Raw genomic sequence first — 6888 nt, forward strand, 5'->3', positions numbered from 1 at the left:
TGTTTACACTCGAGATGATGCCTCCTAATGCTAATAGGTCGCCTGGGCGCGACGCGGAGAGCGCGTCGTAGCCCCCGGGTCTCTCTCTCCCAGTTTCTTAATGCTCAATCGCAATCCAATGAAAAGTGTATGAATAGCAAGCGATTATCAAGTCGAGCGGGCGCCCTCAATGTGTCCGTCGAGGCGTCCGCGGTAACCCCGCTGCGTTAACCGACGTCGAAGCCGAGCCAAATGCTACGAATCGTCTCTTCTGTCTCCCTCACGAACCCTCCCTCCCTCCCTTCTTGCCCTTTTTCGTCCCGGTTCTTCTCCTTTTTTTCCCTCCGCACCGAGCCAGAGACCGGTTGGCACGACGACTGTAAGCTCGGCGTAAGCTCCCCGTAGAACAAATTTGGAAACGCGACGCAGCACGTGGCTGGATATCGCTGGGCGCAATCGTTGTTATTAATCGAGTCAAAGGGCAACTACTGCACTAATTAGCCATGGCAATAAACGGCGCCGACTATATAATGATACAGGAGAAAGATCGATGAAACTAGGAGCGTATAAATATTTTTTGTTGACGCTACAAATATTTTTTTTAATATTTCTGTATATACATATATATATATGTATATATAAAACTAGAGCTATATTGTATATAATGATAAACGTGACGAGGCGCAATATTTCCGAACAATAAAATTAATCAGTTCAAAATATTACAATATGATATTTTGTAGCTGCTACACATGAAACAAACTATGGAAATCGCGTCGAACGATATCGCGTTATTTCGTTAATTATAATTGTTCGATTATAATTTCACATCGGCGGGAGGAAGGCTGGAACGGTTGCCGGGGGGCAACGGCAGATTCCTCCCTTGTAGTGATAATTAGCCGCCAATGGTTTTCCATGGAATATCGATAATCGTGCGTACCGCTAACGACTGCGATTTCCAGCAGCAAAAGAGATGCATATCGGCGGAGGAGGAGGCACAATTGGACAGATCTAACGTGTCTGACGCGCTTTTTCCGCATCGCCAACGACGCGCAAAAAACCTTTTTGCCAACGAACGCCGAAAATACGCCGTTATTTATCGGGATATCGCTGCTCGATTTGCCGCTGCCGATACGGAACCGAAACGGCGAAGCGGAAGCGGAAGCGTTTCATGTAGCGGGGCAGCTCACGGGCTCGTTTTGCGCGTTCGAAAAATCATTCGAGGATCTTGCTGCTGACGTTTTTGCATTTTGTTCAGCCCCGCAGGCTGTGTATGTATATATGCGTGTGTATGCGCGCGCGCGCGCGCGCGTGCACGCGTGCACGCGCGTGCATCAACCACGAAGAGAGTGAACCTCAACTACTGCCCGCTGCAGCCGCCGATGGCATTCCACCGACCGATTTTGTTTGCTGACACGCTCGCGTTCGCCGCGCACTGAAGGATCGTTTTTCGGAGTCACTGACTCGCATCGTACCCCCCCTGACCCGGTCGAGAGGACTCGGCCTCCTTCTGAGGGGTGTGCCTCGAGATGCTGCACGTGCCGCAATGAAATATCGCGCGTCAAAAATGCGTCATTTAAATTACATTGTTAATATATTCTCTGATAAAGTGTATATTCGTGATAATAGAGGAAAGTGCCTCCCAAAATCGATACGTTGTTTTATTTTTTCACTCTAGTCCATAGCTATGAAAACTCAAAATAAAAATGTATACTCATATATATTTATTAGACACCCTTTCTGTCAGATTGTATCAAAATTTTTATAATATATTTCAAATTTTTGTGAAAATATTTACTTTTGAAAATGGATAAAAATTAAATTGGCAAGTATGAGAAATTTATTTCAAAATTGACGTTTCCATGAAAAAATCAAACGAAATATGTTTAAAATGAAAAAAGCTAAAACCCATACAGCACGAATCTTTCAGTTATATTGCAGCAATGTTGCAAAAATATTGTAGCAACATACAATATTTTTGCAACATTGTTGCAATATAACTGAAAGATTCGTGCTGTATGGGAACAAAAATAAAATAGATTTCGAAACAATTTACATAAAATAATGTAATATATAATAGTCTTCATCTGCGAAAAATCGGTTTAACACAAATTTCTTTATTTATTTTCTCGTTTCTATTAATATAAATCAAACGGTCAATCACAGAAAAAAAAATATTCTTATTTTGACAATATCAAAATTTAAAGCTTGAAATGAGATTATATTGCGTTAAACAAAGAAAATTTGCTTGAATGAAGATATTTTTATATAATTCAACCAAGAGAAATATATTCTTGTTATTTAAGAATAATTTTCTTGAATAGAGAGGAAAAAATGTTGGATAGAAAATAACACATGTTCAAAGCGAAGATTATAATTTTCTTAGAGTAAAAAATAATTATCTTCTTCTTAAAAATATTATAGCATTATACATGACAATTATAATATTGAAATAAGATTATAATATTGTTATAAAATTCAAGATTTTTAAATTCTCTCTCTTCTAAGATTATAAATTCTTGCGTAAATATGAACCAATGAACGCGTTCTTATAAGTATATAAATTTTGATTTGATACTTACTCTTTTTTGTGAATATTTAACAAAATATTTCTCTTTCTTTTTTTTATCTAAACTAGTTTTGAGTAAGCTTATTAGCACAAATACGATCACTCGGGATAAAATGAAACGGCTATAAAGAGGACGCAAAAAACCGATGCAGCCTTTAACACGTGCGAGAGAGTTATATAGAGATCGCGTCAGATGTTCCGGTTCCGATTCTTCTGTCAAACGCGGGCCGTTTCAGAGTCGAACCGATCGAGGACACCCATCGGGCTCATATTCCGGAATAATTTAATGACTGCACACTCTCTCCGATTCCCCGGCATTGCTCTTGCCTCTCTGCCTTGTCGCCGCGGGCCGATGCTGGTTAAACGCTTCACAATTAAACGCGTAATCTCGGGGCATCGATGAGCGTCGAGGTAACTACCGGAAAAGCTCTAGCCACCATTTCTCCATCAAACTTTAATATGTTTAAAATGAGCCGCTAAGGTACAAATGATATGTCATTTGCATTCTCATTAGTAGACGCGCTCGAATTTTTTTTTTTTGTAATAAGATCGCCGCAAGAACGTTTTAACAATGACGTGTACTTTGGTGTGAAAATTTTTAAAAATCTAGAGGAGAGAAGGACAAGAGAAGCAGAAAGAAAAAAATTAGAAGATAATCAAACATATATATTGTGCGAGGATAATAAAGAAAATGCCAGATCTTTATACATGAAAATAAATGTAATTTTTTTAAATACATTTAATACACCATCTTTTAAGAAAGAAATATGTACTTGAACGTAGATCTGTCAACGCGTTTAAAGGAATGCTTACATAATTTTTCTTTAAAGTATCATGATCGACAAATTTTTTTTTTTCAAATAATGAACATATATAACTTTGTTTTACTTTGAATTTTCTTAACGTACATTTTTCTAAACCGAACGCAAAAAGCGAGATTGGCAGTTACATTTTCGTTTTCGTTACACAGAGTATTCGTCGTGTAATGCCATTCGATGAACGCGGCGCGTTTTCGCGCGGCGATGACGCGTGTTTTTCGGGCGCGCGAAGCGCGTTTTAGGAGAACGCGTGATTGTAAACCGTGTGTGGTACCAGTGTGCACGCGTGTATGGAAAAAAAAAGAAAAAAAAAAAAAAAAAAAAAAAAGCGGAAAACGCAAAGGGAGCGGAAGGTGGCACCGCGCGCGCAAACGACCAGGCAGAGGCGACGAGGGAAGGCGGAGGGGGAAGGCCCGTCGGGCGGCGTTGAAATCACAAGAGTGTGAAAATGTTTTGCAATTTCGAAATCAGGCGTGTGCCTGCTGGTTTGCGCCAAAGCGCGTTACCGGAAACCGCCAACCGGTGGGCTGCGGACAGCACCGGCGTCCACCGCAAAAGCGGATTGCGGTTCCGCCGGGTAACACGCATTAAAAACGCCCGACGCACACGCACGAGCCCGAATGCGAACGTGATGCGTCCTCCCTCGTCGTTTTTTTTTCTCTCTTCACTTCGCCAACGGATAAATCTATCTGTGTTTCTCTCATCTGTTTTTCCCCCCTTGTCTCTCTCTCTCTCTCTCTCTCTCTCTCTCTCTCTCTCTCTCTCCGTCGGTCTACTATCATTCACCCTTTTCTCTCTTTCGGACTGTTTTACACGCTGGTCCGCGTTTGCGCACGATCTACTGGAAAAAAAACAATACGGATTAACGCTCCCACGTAATGGTAGAAAATGCTCGGTTTCGCGTTAAAATTAGCAAAGACATTTTCGATTTCACATACTAGAGTGCAAGTCAATATTATAATTGCACGTTTTAAATTTGTAAAAAAGCTGCAAATATTATATTTTGAAAATGGAATTAAATTCAAAATAATATTTTATTTTTGTATTAAATATCTAAGATATAGAGTTAGCTCATCCAACATTTCTCTTAAGTCAACATTACTATAAATATGTATGCTCTCTATTTGGACTTGAAATCAATTCTATTATGATAGTTATGTTACCTTTAAAATATACATTCTAATAACATATTACTAATGACATATGGCAGTTTAATACATACATTCTAAAATAAAATATTGGACATTAATTTTTGTAATTAATAACTTGAAATGATATTTGTAACTAAATCTCTCTTTAATAGCATTAGTAACAAATCGCATATTTTTCACATTTAAATTTCATATAATTTCAGATATTTTTATCATATTAGAAAAGCATTATCAGCCATTGTTTATACTTGCTATTAACAATATTCATATACTGATTTACATAGAATCACGATAATGAACAACAGACAAAAATGCGTTTTATTTAAGAGTAAGAATAGCCGCGAGAGACAGAGAGAGAGAGACAGAGAGAGAGAGACAGACAGAGAGAGAGAGAGAGAGAGAGAGAGAGAGAGAAGGAGAGAGCTCTTTTCTCTTCCTGCAAACGTATATATGTAGCTCTTCTTCTCAGTCGTACGCACATATATATATATATATATATATATATATATACAGATACTGAAACGAGCAGTAACAAAGATCTTGAAAGAGTTGTCGGCGAGTTCAAAGTATCATCCCTTCGCGTGAAATAGTCGCGTCAAAGGGACACGCGCGTGTCTGCTCCCCCGATTTTCACTCGGTTACTCATCACCGTCTCGTACATATTTGCGCACATCATTTTCAGCCTTCGACCAGTTAATAATACGTATCTTTGTAGTTTCTCTACCAATTCCAATCGTCTTTTTCGTCACTAATTGCAATAATAAGTAAAAAATGTTCGCAAAAATTTAAAGATACGTATGATATTTTTTGTTATGTAGAATTTTTCTTTAACTGAAAAATATACATTCAAATACGGTTTAATTGATTAAAATTAATCAAATTAACATAGTTATCTTTATATTTAGACAAAAGAGAGTCTCATCTACATATAGTCATTTAAATTTTAATTATTTTATTAAATATTTTACATCCAATGTACTAAATGTTACTCAACTTTATCTTGATTTATTTGAACATTGAAAAGTTATTTTTATTTATTGTTATCACATTATCTCAAACATGTGCTTATAACAGTTAAAATTTTATAATAACTCGTGAAAAAATAAAATTTTTAACACGTGAATCTTGCCATGTGCGTAACATCAATATTATTAAAAAGACAAAATAATACGATCAACATTATACGAACGTAACATCTGTCTATCTTCAAAATGTTCATAACGTACCCCGAGATGTTCTCATGCGGTCTCAAACGGCGCAACTGAATGAAAGATATCGCGAAAGAAATCGCGAAACGCGAAACAATGAAAAGAAAACAGAAGAAAAAGAACGCGCCTTCGAGACGGGGTGTCTCGCGCGTGTTTCCGCGATGGCGCGACAGGGGGTGCGTGGTCCACGACGGGGGCACCGTTTCTCGAGCCTGTAATTTGAAATCTTCACAGGGAAGTTAGCCGGGGTCCGCTACGCGCGCATCGAAAAGGGGAGGAAAAAAAGAGAGACAGGAATAAGAGGCGAAAGAACCATTACCGAGGCACCCCTCCCTTGGCCGCAGAGCACCTCCCTCCATATTCTCGCGCGACAATGCAGCAAACTCCCGAGAAATTCACCCTGCAATCACCGGCGAAGTCAAACGTTCTCAGGAAGCGACAATGCCGGGGGGCGTTGTCGACGCGTTGGCACGACAATGAGATCATTACAAAACGCGGGGCACCGCGATTTCTCGCAAGCGCCAACATACCCCCTCAAGTCGGGAGTAAGCACTTAACTAACGTCTCACACGTCTCGCACCACTTAAACAGCTTTCGTCATTTCGGCAGATGCTTAACACGCATTTTGCGTGAATCTGCATACGCGTTAATTTACTGCGAATAATAAGTTGCTTTCGTCTTTTATATTTCCCTACGATAGGACCATATATAAAGTACTTATTACGCGTAAAAATGAAAACGTATTATGTCTTATTGCTACAGGTAGGAATGAACACATTTCAAGTGCATTTTAAAAATAATAATCATTTGATAAATTGATATTTAAACAATTTCTTAAGGAAATAGAAATAGAAAAAGGAAATAAAAAAATTCCTTGTAAAAGCATATAGAAAATACTATTTGCATTCATTTATCAATTATCAATTTTTATTAATTAAAATAATATGTAATTTTAACAGAATTGCTTATTTAAATACACATATGTTTGAAATATTTATGATTGGTAAAGATTAACTAATTTTGCACGTTGCTCTGTATATATGTAACAAATTTAATAGTGATACAAAAAAAAAAAAAAAAATTATGTAAACAAAATTAGGCGTTTAAAATTTGTGTATTTTACAATAATTTAACTCGTTCTATTTCTTTTTTTTTTTTATTAA

The sequence above is a fragment of the Anoplolepis gracilipes genome, chromosome 9 (genome assembly GCF_047496725.1).
Source record: "Anoplolepis gracilipes chromosome 9, ASM4749672v1, whole genome shotgun sequence".
NCBI lineage: Eukaryota > Metazoa > Arthropoda > Insecta > Hymenoptera > Formicidae > Anoplolepis > Anoplolepis gracilipes.